The following is a 15065-nucleotide window of genomic DNA, read 5'->3' as shown; positions in this document are numbered from 1 at the left end:
AGATGATGGCCGAGGGGGCCACCGGGGGACAAGGTTTGGGTGGGGAGCTGTTTGCAAAGGCCAGTAAGGATAAAACTGCTGAGTGACCGGCCCGAAGCGTGCGTTCCCGGCACTGCAGAGTTTTGCCCACTGCCTGGATGGGAGGAGGAAAAAGTGATGTGTGTAGAGAGATGGGGGAAGGGGAGAAACCGGTTGGGCAAGGGCTGGTCGCTGAGCATAATCTTAACGAATTTCAAAAGAAAATGTAATAAAAACCAGAGAAGAGATAATGTTCAGTAGACAAGAGCATTCTTGGCTTGGGTTTTTTTAAAAAAAGACCAGTGCCTTGTAGGCAGGGTGGAAATGACCCAGTCGAAACCTTAAAAGAGATTGCAATGAGTAAGGAAGAGAAGCATCTATAATTTAATCATTATATTTTGCTTTCTCCTCCATCTCTTAATTTGATAGCAATGAAAAACAACCAAGATGTCTGCTTGATGACACCAGGGGAAAAAGGTTTGACCACTTCCTCGAAGGTAGAAGCCATCCTTTTTTTGAGACACCACCTACAGCTAGATTTGCGGGGTATGACATGATTGCAATTCCTGTGTCCAGAGGGTTAAGAATAGGATTTGGCCTAAAAAAGTACCACCTTATAAAAGGCAGCATGACATAGTGTTTTAGCTGACACAGTGTTTACAGCAGCGTTGAAAAATAATTGTTACAAGTTAGTGAAGCCCAGAGGATGGTTTTTTTTTTTTTTTTTTAAAAAGAATGATTTGTTATATAACTAGGACTTAATTCTGTGAAGCTTTAATTTTAATTTTCAGCTTTGGACTGTTCAACATAATAATTCACATAATACATCTATCTTAAGGGCAAGTACGTTTGTCTGTTGAGAATGTTTTGGTAACAAATTGGAGTGCTTTGGTGTATCACACTGGGAAGCAAGGCTTAACAGCATAAAATTATCTAGATTGTATGGAGTCAATGAAATTACCTGTAAGAGAGAAATGGGGAGAAAAGAATATGAATCTCAAATTATGTATACATAACCAAATACTCTTTGGCAGATTTTTGTGTGTAAACCACTTTAAATTATTTTGTGCAGTGTATTTAGATAGGATGAAGCTCTAAATCATGACCTGTTGGGCTCATTGGTCTTGCTGTTGTTTTTTTTTTAATCCAGAAACTAAATTTTATTTGTTGCCTTTAGTTGAAAGGCAGCATTTTGGAGTCAAGAGCATTAATAAATTGCTTACATGGAATATAAATATGCAAACTATTTTGACAGTTAATAGGCTGGACATTTATCTCCGATAGAGCTTAGATGGTTTTGCTTAAAACTATGAATTCGTGTATTTCAGTGGTGGGGAGGAGGAGTAGTCTTTTTTCCCTCTTGGATGACACCTGGTGGCTTTTCTAGTTGTTCAAGTACTTGGGATCTTGTACTGGCCTTGATAACTGATACTATTTGGGTTTTTCTTGCCACCTAGTGGTAAAAGTGGGGAATTTGTGTTAGCTTAGCAGTAAAGTCAAACTGTATATCTAGTGTTCAGATGACTTTGGGTGCGGATTTAAAAGTGAAGTTTATGGTGAGGCCCTTAGTACCAAAGTTATTTTAATTTATTAAGGGCCGGTGAACAATGGTTGAATTCTTCAGAATTTTTAGTAAAATTTCTCCTTTACTAAAACCTCTTTACTCTTTACTAAAATCTCTCTTTAGTTGGAGTATAACTTATTTCTGAAAAAATAAGTCAGCTGTTTAAATTAAGACAACTAGAATTCCATTTAACCAAAAAGAATTCTGAAGAATTGTATTTTGTAAAATTGTTTTAGCCCATTAAATGATTCAATCCTGTCATTATATTACATTATTCCTTCTGTGTGACGCTTTTAGGATATTACAAATCATTCTCGTCATTATTTTTCTGCTTCTCTCTATTTTCTTTTTACAGTGTCTTCCTAAATGCTTTAGTAACTGACAAGTTGCAAAGAAATTCTTACCCCTATCACTTTGACTCAAGGTCCTACTCACTTACCCTAATTATAACCTTTATTCTCTTTGGATTCAGTCATGTGATTATTTCTTAAACACCTAAACTTGAGTTTACTTTTTGAGTTTTGTTTTCCTCCTCCTGTTTATTCAAGCTATAAAACCATCGGGAACAAACAACAAATGAACAACTCTGGCACCTCTTAATCCCTGCTTGTGTTTTCATTTCTGTGAAAACACTTGGACTAAGTTTTAATATTTTGTCTCCTGACTTTTATAACCTTCCCCTTTTAAGACCCCTCATCTCAATATCTACCCTTTGGACAGCTTGAAATGTTGTACTGTAGCCTTTGTCTCAGGCTTCTGGACTTGCTGCACTGGGCCCTAATTGTGTTTTGTGTTACATTTAAGCTATTCATCTTTACCATCAAGACTCTTTCCCACTGCACCCTGGCCAAGTCTCATATGCCATCTCCTCCTACTCTGCTAACTCTCTTTACTCCTGTCAAGTGCATCTTCTGTTCGCACTGTTAACTTGTCTCACAGTTGCCGAAATAGAGTTACAGGCTGCTTTTCTGTGCCCAGGAAAACATCCCACTGCTGTGTTGTCTCCTTTCCCTTCCTCTAACCCCTCTACTAGATTCACTCGGAACAGCTGAGTAAAATTCTGACTAGGCAGAATAACCAGTTCCTCCTCCCCCTTTTATAGCTTCTTCTGAACTTGTGTAGGAGTCTCTTCTTATGGTATTTATTTCTTGGATTTTTTTTTTTTTTTTTGCCTGGCTTCATGGCGTGTGGGATCTTAGTTCCCTGACCAGAGATTGAACCTGTGTGCCCTACATTGGAAGCATGGAGTCTTAACCACTGGGCCACCAGGGAAGTCCCTTCTTGGATTTTAAATTCCATGGCTGTTCCACTTTACTGTGTAAAGTTTTAAACTCAAGCTCAACAACTGTGTCAATAATAGACAAATGATAATTGCTTTTAAGTTATATAATATTGAGGCTATATGTCAAAATTACTGCAGAGTCTGGAGTTTTCCATGTATAATATCAAAATGCTGAGTATCATTAAAAGCAAGGCATCTCAACTGAATGTCTTGTTGTGTGGTTGTAAGAAAAACTGTATCAGCCATCAGAACCTGTTTCTTAAGGAGAAATATGAAATCCATGCTTACTCCTTATTTTATCTTACACCTGACAGACTTGAGTGCTGTAGAACTAAGGGAGATTTTGTTTGTTTGTTTTTTGAGTCTTAACTCTGCATTTCAAGATTTTGCAACTGTGGCTTAATGCTAACATCTTCAGGCTGCAACAAATTTGACTTTGATGTGGAGATCAGAGGTAAGATTTGCTATACATAGTATCAGCAAAATGAGTAAGACTTGCTTTTTATATTAGCTAATTATATGGTATGTTTGTTACATTCTTTTTACTTAATAAATGTTTTAATGTCTTATGGATTTTGTGATAAAATTCAGTACCAAATTTGGTTTCTGTTTGCCATCATTAAGAAATAGTGTGATATGTATTATGTGAATGCCATTTAATCTTATTTTTGATTTAATGTAAAATCATTCGTAAGTATTCTATTCACCCAGAGATGCCACTGTTAACATTTTGGTACATTTCCATCGAGCTGTACATCTAAAAAATAAAAGTGTTACCAGTTAAGCAATTAGAGTGCTTCTTATCAAGTACAGTTTTTAAACTTTAAAAAGAAGGAACGTAAGTGTTAGGTATAACAGCATTATAATTCGACATCTGTACACACTACAAAATAATCCCCACCACAAGTCTAGTTACCATTCATATTCATCACCATTCCCTTCCCTGTTCTTACCCACCTTCCAACTGCCTTCCCCTCTGGTAAGATCAGATCTGATCTTATCTCTGTATCTGAGTTTTTTTTCATTTTATTTTTTGGTTCACTTGTTTTTTTCTTTTTATACTCTACTTATGAGTGAAACCGTAAGATATTTGTCTTTCTTCGTTTGACTTACTTCACTTGACTTCCCAGGTGGCTCAGTGGTAAAGAACCGTCCTGCCATTGCAGGAGACTTGCAGGAGATGCAGGTTTGCTCCCTGAGTCGGGAAGATCCCGTTAAGAAAGAGATAGCAGCCCAGTCCATGTTCTTTCCTAGAGAATCCCAAGGACAGAGCAGCCTGGTGGGCTCCAGTCCATGGGGTCACAAAGAGTTGGACACGACTGAGCACTCACAGCACATATTTCACTTAGCATAATATTCTCCAGGTTCATTCAGATGGAGAACATAATATTCTCTGTCATTGCAGGTGTCTGAATTTCATTCTCATATAGCTAATTATACGCTTGCTATGTATAACACACCTTTATCCATTCATTCGTCTGTGGACACTTAGGTTGTACTCATATTTTGGCTATTATAAACAATGCTGCAGTGAACATCAGGGTACACGTATGTTTTCAGGTTAGTGGTTCTTCAAGTAAATACCCAGAAGTAGAATAGCTGAGTCATAGTAGTTCTATTCTTAGTTTTTTGAGGAATCGCCCTTCTGTTTTCCACTGTGTTTGCACCAGTTTACAGTTCCACCAATAGTGTATGAAGTTTCCCTTTTCTGTGTCCTCTATAACATTTGTTATTTTGTGTCTCTTTGATAATAACCATACTGATGGGTGTGTGGAGTGATATCTCATTGTGGTTTTTGTTTGCCTTTCTTGATAGTGATGTTGAACATCTTTTCATCTGCCTGTTGGCCATCTGTATGTCTTCTTTGGAAAAATATCTATTCAGATCCTCTGCCCATTTTTTTAATTAGGTTGTTTGTTTTTTTTTGCTGTTGAGTCCAGTAGAATATTTTGACAACAGATTTGATTAGTGGCTCCAAGAGTATAGTCTGCTTGCTTAGTTTGTAATACTTCAGTTCAGTTCAGTTCAGTTGCTCAGTCGTGTCCGACTCTTTGTGACCCCGTGAACCGCAGCACGCCAGGCCTCCCTGTCCATCACCAACTCCCAGAGTTTACTCAAACCCATGTCCATCGAGTCGGTGATGCCATCCAACCATCTCATCCTCTGTCGTCTCCTTCTCCTCCTGCCCCCAATCCCTCCCAGCATCAGGGTCTTTTCAAATGAGTCAACTCTTCGCATGAGGTGGCCAAAGTATTGGAGTTGCAGCTTCAGCATCAGTCTTTCCAATGAACACCCAGGACTGATCTCCTTTAGGATGGACTGGTTGGATCTCCTTGCAGTCCAAGGGACTCTCTCAAGAGTCTTCTCCAACACCATGGTTCAAAAGCATCAATTTTTTGTCACTCAGCTTTCTTCACAGTCCAACTCTCACATCCATACATGACCACTGGAAAAACCATAGCCATGACCAGATGGACCTTTGTTGGCAAAGTAATGTCTCTGCTTTTTAATATGCTATCTAGAATCACTGCAGATGGTGATTGTAGCCATGAAACTGTAATACTTAGGACCTGCTGAATTAGATGAGTTGAAAAAGTTTATTCATCCAGGCTCAAGTGGCATCAGGCCTAGAAGAAGGATCAGAAATGTTAAAATCTTTTCCGAACTATTTTATGGTTTTTGACCAGGCACATCATTTTGTAATGCGGATAAAAGAATTCTAATTATAATAACTAATATTTTCTGATGTATGTCGAGTTTTGGTGGCAAAGTATTAACTGAAAGGAACCAGTTCTCCATTTTTTTACATCAAATTTATATTGGGCCAACTGGGATTTCATATTAAGTATCTTACTTGAAGTATTTTGCCTTTCTAGTTATCTATATTTTTTCCTTTTAATGTCGAGGATCATTATGAATGATTAAAAAAAAACCCCAAACTTGTTACTTACTGCCACTACCTTCTCAATACTGTTTAATGGAAGCATTTTCCAAAGGTTTGCCTTCTGCTTTATTTACTGTTTTATTTATTTATTTACTGTTAATTATTGTTATCATAATTTAAAAACTATAAGAGAGAATTCTTTCTTCTGACCCATCTATAATCAGCTCAGTTTTCATGTTACTGTCATTTCTGTTGTTGGGGAATTTTACTTGCTACCACATTTAAGACATAGTTGTGATGAAGGAAGTATTCAGTGTGAAAAGCTGTGAGGAGAAGGGGCAATTTAAGTTTAGAAGTTTCATGAGCACTCACTGTCTCCAGAATTTTAAGAATTTCAAGTGACCTTTTATTTCAGGATCTGGAAACAGTTTAGGTGATAGCTAAACCTTAAAATCACACATTCAATCTATGACCTAGTAAATTCTTTTGTGGATCATCAGCGTTATATTAGCATTATATTTGTTATTTTTGTAACGTAAATGTCTTTTTTAATGTATAAACTTCTTAAATTAGTACATTTCAGTGGAAACATGAGGCAACCATAATTTTCTGCCTCAACTTGTTGTAACATTTTTGTGCTCATTTAAGAATTTCCGATTATTTTGCTGCAGAATATCTGATTAAAAAAATATTTTGGACTTTGAAACGTACATGAGGGATTTTGTTGGCATGGTGGTATACACGTTGTTGTAAAGATGCCCAGAGTGAAGTATCCAAAGCGAGGAACAGAATTAAATTATAGCTAATTTGCTAATTAAAATAATATAGTCTGTCTTGGTTTTTAGAAAGTAGGAGTGATGCTTTGATAAAGCCAAAACAATTTTGTTAAGGTATAGGTTAAAAACAAAATTTGGAAGCTAAAGTGGATACCCTTCTGTGTGATTGTGTTCTCGGTCGTGTCCGACTCTTTGTGATACCACGGACTACAGCCCACCAGACTCCTCTTTTTGTGAAATTTTCTAGGCTAGAATATTGGAGCGGGTTGTCGTTTTCCTTCTCCAGGGAATCTTCCCAACCCAGGGATTGAACCCGCATCTTTTATGTCTCCTGCATCTGCAGGCGGATTCTTTGCCACTGCACCACCTGGGAAGCCCCCAGATATCCTTTTGCTCAATAGTTATAATACCTAAATCATATGTTTTGCACTCTTAGAAATAAACACTTTATTTCTATCATGAGTCCCTTGAATAGGAAAATATCTTTTAACTTTAATTTGTTATTTATTATTATTATTTCCTGCTATCATTTGAATCTTTTTTTGGTGAAATTGGGTAAAAGGCCTCAAAAAGGTGAATGTGTGAGAAGAATTGAATTGAGCCCTGCTGCTCCCATAGGTCTTTCTGCAAATAGAGCAGAAAATCTTTTAGAAAAAGTCACTTGATAGATGCGTGGCCAGTGGAAGATTGTCAGCCTGGATTGTGAAACAGAGTCATGATCCTAAAGAGAATAATGCAGGAAAGAACAAAAGGCCCAATTGTTAGCTCTTTTTCTAGCACTAGCCTTCCTCAGCCTCACAAACCTTGATGATTTTGTGTTCTAATCACATTTTTTTTCCTGTCTCTGCAATAATGATAACTCCAAGTGAAATAAACATTGGCTACTGGCTTGGAGACATGGTGGCTAATAGAGGGCAAAGCTGATAAAGTGAAATGCATAAAAATTTCCAAAACACTGGTAAGAAAGACCCATCAGAGAGTAGTGTGGGGGCGAAGGCCAAGAGATGTGTCTCCTGGTGAATGTGGGGGACGGTGAAGGAGAGGAAAGTGGTGGGGGACAGGCAGTCCAGAGATGCGTCAGTGGTCAGACTCATGTTCAAAGAATGAATGTGGTGCAGGCATGTCTGGTAATGACCACAGGTCAGGCCAGCTTTTCAGGAGACTGGAAAACCTGGCTGATATCAGAAGACAGCGGTGACGATGGAGTGGGTTTTTCTTTTATAGGGGTGTGGGACATGCATACATTGGCCAAGAAGTCTAGAAACCACCAGCTTGTACGCTGAGTGGGGTGTGAGAAAGAGATTATAACAGCCAGAATACAAGTATATCTTACGTGCTTTCTACTCTTATTTGGTCCTCTTAACAGCCCGATGAGGTAAATACTGTTATATCCACTTGATAATCAAGGAAACAAGCTCGGAATGATAAAGTAAGTTGTCCAAACTTATACAGCTGGTAAAAGATGATGCTAGGATTTGAACCTGTGCTGTTACTAGGCCGTACTACAAGCCAGTAGCAGGCTTATTTATCAGTTCCTCCTCCAAGAAGGCTCCTGTCACCACCCTCTCCTCTGCTAGCCTGGATTATGTATTTCTCTTCTTGGTACACAACACCTTATAAAAACACTATTCCTTAACAATTTTTTATATAGTTTGTACATTAATTGTCTCCTCTACTGTACTCCAGGCCTCTCAAGGGCACACTCCGTCTTATCTAGTGCTCAAGTGTTAGTAATTTTTATATCTTCAGCACTTAGCATAGTGCCTGGCACATGATACACACTCAATAAATATTTACTGATATGTGATCAATTGATAATGGAGTGTTATCTTTAAGCAGTTTTCCATTGTAAGATTGTAGAATCTTACGGGAAGTTTTTCTAGACAACCACATGAGACTGAAGAATTAAAAATAAGATTTAAGTTTCAAACCATCATTTTATAAATATATGCTGATTGCCACACAGTCACTATCATGATGTATTATCCAATACCAGTTAAAGCAAGTAAGGATTACTAGTCTTTGCTAAAGTTTTGTGGTTATAAAGTAATAATTATATTAAAATATGATTATTATTTAGTGGTATATCCTCTTAGGGCATTTTTCTAGTTATATTACATATTTACAACTGATGAACAAAGTCTTCTGGCTTGCTTTTGTTTGCTTAGGAAAAAATGCAGTTGTGTGCCATAACAGAGAGCAAAATACCAGATTGTAAAAATTTAGGAATGTTAAATGAAACTTGTAATATTGTTTACCTGCATTCTTGACACAGTTTCACAGCTGACATTTAATAAAGTATTCTGAACAGATTTGTGAGTAGGCAACAGGTTTATTTCAAAGGTTTCAATTATACAGTATTTTATTTGCTACATATATTTAGGTTATGTAGAGATGATATCACTCTTAGAAATTAAAATCACTAAAAGCACTTCTGAAGACCAACATTTATTCATAGGTTTGGTAAATTCAACAGTTATATGAAACCCTAGTCGTTAAAAATACATATTATTTTAAAATGATTTTACATATACTGTTGACCCTTGACCTTGAGGGCTACAGACAACCTCCTCCCTCCCCTGTGTGTATAATCCGTGTATAACTTTACAGTCAGTCCTGCATTTCCTAGGTTTCTCGAAATCCAAGGTTCTGCAGCCTCTGATTCAGCCAACCTCAGACAAACTCAGATTGCCTAGCCTGTAGTATGTATTCAGTGAAAAAAGTCCACATATCCATGCAGTTCAAACCCATGTTGCTCAAGGGTCAACTATACTTTTAAATATGTTTTTTATTTTTAAAGATGTGAAATAAGTGGAATATGACACAATATTTGCTATGAGAAACAGATATTTATGCATTTATGACTCAGGATGTGACATTCCAGATATCCACAAGATATCAGAAAGCTTGAGCAATGGTTAGTGCTGTGGATTAAATTTGTTTGTATAAATTTAACTCTGATAATATGAATTACTTTCCTTTAATAATGAAAAGCTTTAGGGATGTGGTTGTTGTATTATATGCTTTACTAAACAAAAGGTATCTATGATTAAACTGTACAATTAACAAAGATAAAACAATAACAGTTAAATTTAGAGTGTAGTCAATGAATAGAAATATACAGTCTTGTAATTCTGAATTTTCACTTCTAGAAGCCATAATGTTTAGCTTAAAATTTATAAAAGACACACTATAAGGTAGCTTCAAAATACCTACATATTTTTCTTCACAGTTATGAAATTCAAAAGGCTTTCAAATGTCATATTCAATGTTTAATCTGTCAGTGTAAGACTCATTAATTGTTGTTGAATTGTTATTCTTTTTTATTTCAGTAGGGCTTTCTTTCCCAAAATAATGTTTAGTTATTAATAAACAACTCTTTTAAGTGATTGAAAACATTGTTTTCCACAAATTTATACATTTGGCTCCCAAATACATTTAAAGTGTATCTATGCACTATATTTGCTACACTACATATATGAAGAATTTGCTGTGGGAACTTGTCTATACTCACTAGAACAGAGAGGAAAGAAATACCCCTCCCTGAGAAGAGCTAATCCTTTTTTGGTGTTATCTCGTTTCCCAGAAGATAACTTTCTGTAAAGACATGTGTTTTCTTAAAAAAAAAAAAAAAAAAAAAAGGAAATAAAATTAAAGAGAACTCTATCATAGAGACTTGTTATATTTGTGTTAAGAAATAATCTTGCTCAAGAGCAACTTGTTCAAGGTCGCACTGTCAATAGCAGAGTTATCTGTACAGAAATACAGTTTAAGAGGTAATATAAACAAATAGTTACACTAGAGATATGTATGCAATAGAAAGTGTTGCTAATAGTATTAGTATAGTGTTAGGGAGCATCTAGCAAAGGTAGTGAATTCTGATCCAGTGCTTAGTCAGAACTTTCCAGAAAAGTTGAGATTCACTAGCGAGGAGAGGAAAATTGGGGGAATGCTTAATGATCAAGCTACAGAAGTAAACAGAGGCCAGCTTTTCAGAGCCTTACAGTGAGGATGTGATATGTATGTCAATTATTGTTGGGGCTTCCTAGGTGGCACTAGTGGTAAGGAACTCGCCTGCCAATACAGTTGTTCAGTTGCTAACTCGTGTCTGTCTCTGTGCAACCCCGTGAACTGCAGCACACCAGGCTTCCCTGTTCTTCACCATCTCCCAGAGTTTGCGCAAACTCATGTCCATTGAGTCAGTGATGGCAGCCAACCATTTCATCTTCTTTTGTCCCCTTCACCTGCCTTTGGTCTTTGCCATCACCGGTGTCTCTTCCAGTGAGTCAGCTCTTCAAATTAGGTGGTCAAAGTATTGGAGCTTAAGCTTCAGCACCAGTCCTTCCAATGAATATTCAGGGTTGATTTCCTTTAGGATTGATGGTTTAATCTCCTTGCAGTCCAAGGGACTCTCAATATTCTTCTCCAGTACCACAATTTGAAAGCATCAATTCTTTAGCACTCAGCCTTTTCTTTATGGTCCAGTTATCCCATCCATACATGACTATCGGAAAAACTATAGCTTTGACTATGTGGACCTTTGTTGCCAAAGTGATGTCTCTGCTTTTTAATATGCTGTCTAGGTTTGTGATAGCTTTTCTTCCAAGGAGCAAGCATCTTTTAATTTCATGGCTGCAGTGATTTTGAAGCCCAAGAAAATAAAGTCTGTCACTGTTCCCATATTTCCCCATCTATTTGCCATGAAATGATGGGATTTTATACCATTATCTTCGTTTTTTGAATGTTGAGTTTTAAGGCAGCTTTTTCACTGTACTCTTTTACCTTCATCAAAATGCTCTTTAATTCCTCTTCACTTCCTGCAAAGAGTTGGACATGACTGAGCACACATACAGTATTGATTGTCCTGGTTGGGACACTTGAGAATGAAAAAGAGGCCACTAATGTCTGTTTTGGTACAACAGAAATGAAAACCACTCTGGGCAAACCAGGATGTATGATAACATGGGGAGTTTGGACTTTAGGAGCAATAAAGAGTACCTAAGGGTTTTTAAGGGAAAATAATGTGATCAGATTTGTGTTTTAGTGATAGAATAACTCAGACTGATGTGTGGGAAATGCATTGAAGGAGGTTTGAGCTTATTTTAGGAGACTGACGTTTAGTAATGCAGGAGAGAGAGGATGCTGGCCAGAACTCAGAGAAGTAGAGAGAAATGAATTAAGATCAAGATATATTCAGGGTGTAGAATCACTGGAGCTTGATGTGTGATTGGATGTGGGTTCCGTGGGAGACATGTTAATTGGACATGTAACTGAGGGAAGGAGAGTAAAGGATGACACTAGCTTGGTCAACTTGATTAATGAATGGTGCAGCCATTCACTGAAATGAGGAACATGAGAAGGACTAAGGATGACAGTGAATTTGTATTTGTTTAGTTTTATATTTGTTCATTTAGAATTTTTTTGATTTTTACAATTTTGAAGCAATGACAAATTGATAGAGAATTTATAGGCACGAAAAAGTACAAAGACTTTTTTTCCTGAACCATTGGGAAGTAATTTGTCTGTGTGCTGGTTTACTACCCCTAAATCCTTTACTATGTGTTTCCTATAAGTAAGGATTTTTGCTTTTATAACCATAACACAACTGTGGAAATCAGGTCATTGACATTCTACATTGACTACCAGCAAATTCCAATCAAGTTTGTTGTCTTAATACTATACTTTAGAACAAAAAGATATATTTCAAAACCACCTGTTGCGTATAGTTGTCATGACTTTTTAGTGTCCTTCAGTTGGGAGCAGCAACACAATCTTTTCCTGGTTTTTAATGACCTTGACATTATGAAAATTCTAGATCAGTTCTTTTATGGACTGTGCCTCTGGGCCTTTTCCATTCTGGGTTCTAGAAGAGAATTTAGCTATAACATCCTAAAGCATCTATTGTATGAAAAAATTAACTTCTCTCAATACACCAAAACTGTTATGAACCATTCTTGAGAGAGTTGAGGAAATAGTCACTATGTTTCTGTGGTTCAGTTTAAAAAAGCTAAATTATTAGATTTTGACAGAAATACCTCAGAAGTGATGCTGTTTTCTTCTCATTGAATCCTGTTAGATGATAAACAATTTTGATTTGACCCATTACTAATGGTTATTTGATTAAGGATGTGTCTGTCAAGATTCTCAGCAATTCAGTTTTTTTTCTTTGGGTAGTTAATATTTTGTGGGGAAGTTCTTTGAGAGTTTGCATGTATATTGTTGGTCATTAAGCTTTCAGTATACACATTTATAGTTCTTTGTTGTTTTTGTTCAGTTGCTCAGTCGTGTCCGACTATTTGCGACCCCATGGACTGCAGCATGCCGAGCTTCCCTTCCTTTACCATCTCCCAGAGCTTGCTCAAACTCATGTCCATTGAGTTGGTGATGCCATCCAACCATTTTGTCCTCTGTCGTCCCCTTCTCCTCCTGCCTTCAGTCTTTTGCAGCATCAGTGTCTTTTACAGTGATTCAGTTCTTCGCATCAGGTGGCCAAAGTATTGGAGCTTCAGCTTCAGCATCAGTCCTTCCAATGAATATTCATAGTTGATTACCTTTAGAATTCACTGGTTTGATCTCCTTGCAGTCCAAGGGACTCTCGAGAGTCTTCTCCAATACCACAGTTCTATTTATAGTTCTATTGAGCCTTAATTCATTACTATCATTATTTATCTTGGTGTTCACGTTGTTCCCAATTTAGCTAGTGAAAACTCCTTCCAGGTAGCTTGTGTGTCTCTTGCATTTTTCCATCACTTTTTGACTACTTTCTTTCTAGCACAAGATATTAACAAGTTCATCTTGTACTTTCCCTCCCCTAGCTCTGGAATTAGCTATTTTAGACCTGAGTCTTTTTAGCAGAGAATAATATTTAGAAGACAGGATCTGTGCATTAGGTATGCTCTTTGCTTTTGGAGTATGGTACTTGAAGCCTGTCTCAGCGAAGAGATTAGGATAAATATGCATGTATATAGGAATGTAGATACACACCTTTGTGTTTGTCTGTCTGGCCTTGAATGTATACTGATCCCATCAGTTCTAATCTCGTACCTCAGAGTTTCGTCTAATTTTCTTCTTTTCTATATATGGTACTCCCTTCTTTCATGATGAGAAACGTGGCTCCCATTGGCTTTCTTAGATTTACTTGTTTATTCATTCTCCCTGTATGTAATGAATCTCTCCTTTCCACTGCCATCCCTTCTCTCATATAGATGTTCTCTTCTGCATGGGCTCAGACCTCCACATCAGACTGCCCCCTGCATAGATGTATCCTCACCCTGTAGGCTTGGCCTGTCCACGCTGGACTGACCTTTGTGTGATGTTGTCTTCCTTCTCTGCCAGGTGGGGTCTGACTCATATGCTGCTCCCATTGTTTCCTCCTTCTGTGTCCTTCCTTCCACAAGCAGGGCAGATATAGGACGATTTGAATTTAGTTGTGAGTGAGTAGAGAAAGGACAGTAGCTGAAAGGTGACTCCTTCAGGAAAGAATTGTTTTTTGTAAGATGCCCATTTGGAGGGTGAGGTTAAAGATATAGAAGAGACAGAGATAATTGACAAGGCTACTTCTCCCAGAAGGTAGAAAAGAATAAGATCTAGAGCATAATCCTAAGGATTAAAGTACAAGACTCTTTTTCCACTCCAGCAGAGAATGGGAGGGAAGAATGGGTTTAATACAGATTTCTTTGAGAGTTTGCCACCTGGAAGGGGAGTGAATTTCCATCCTATGGCTTTTACTTTCTTTTTTGGAGATTGTTGAGGAGTGATCTAGTTGGAGATTTGAGTAAAGTAGAGAGAGTTCTAAAATCATTGTAGAAAAAGAGAACTGAAATGAGCAAAAACACAGGAAGATTTCTGAGTGGTATGGCAAGTCTAATTGAAAATAGAAACTGAAAATGAATGAAGCCGCTAGCCTGAACAGTTGTAGAATTTTCTCAGCAGTCCTAGGAATAGGAGTGGAGAAGGCAGTTTTTATCAGTTAAATAGTTAAATAGACATGGTGCAAGTTGAAGATACTGACTAGAGAGAGCCTGACATGAAGGAAATAAATACTGAATGTTGAAGAGTTCTTTTAAAAAATTTATTGAAATATAGTTGATTTACAATGTTGTATTAGTTTGAGGTGTACAGCAAAGTGATTCAATTTTATATATATGATTATGTAGATTTGAATTCTTTCCCATTATAGGTTATTATAAGATATTAAGCATAGTTCCCTGTGCTATATAGTATGTCCTTGTTGGCTATTTTTTAAAAATTTAATTAATTTATTTTTGGCTTCAACTAGTCTTAGTTGTGGCATGGCATTGGGGCTGTAGTTGCAACTCTTAGACTCAGATGCTCCAAAGCATGTGGGATCTTAGTTCCCCGACCAGGGATTGAACCCGTGTCCCCTGCATTGCAGGGCAGGTTCTCAACCACTGGATCATCAGGGAAGTCCCAGCTATTTATATATATTTGTTGTTGTTGTTCAGTCGCTAAGTTGTGTCTGATTCTTTGCAACCCCATGGACTGCAGCATGTAAGACTTCCCTGTCCTTTACTATCTCCT

Source organism: Cervus canadensis, chromosome 4 (genome assembly GCF_019320065.1).
Source record: "Cervus canadensis isolate Bull #8, Minnesota chromosome 4, ASM1932006v1, whole genome shotgun sequence".
NCBI classification, from domain to species: Eukaryota; Metazoa; Chordata; class Mammalia; order Artiodactyla; family Cervidae; genus Cervus; species Cervus canadensis.
Note: the sequence above shows the minus strand (reverse complement) of the source record.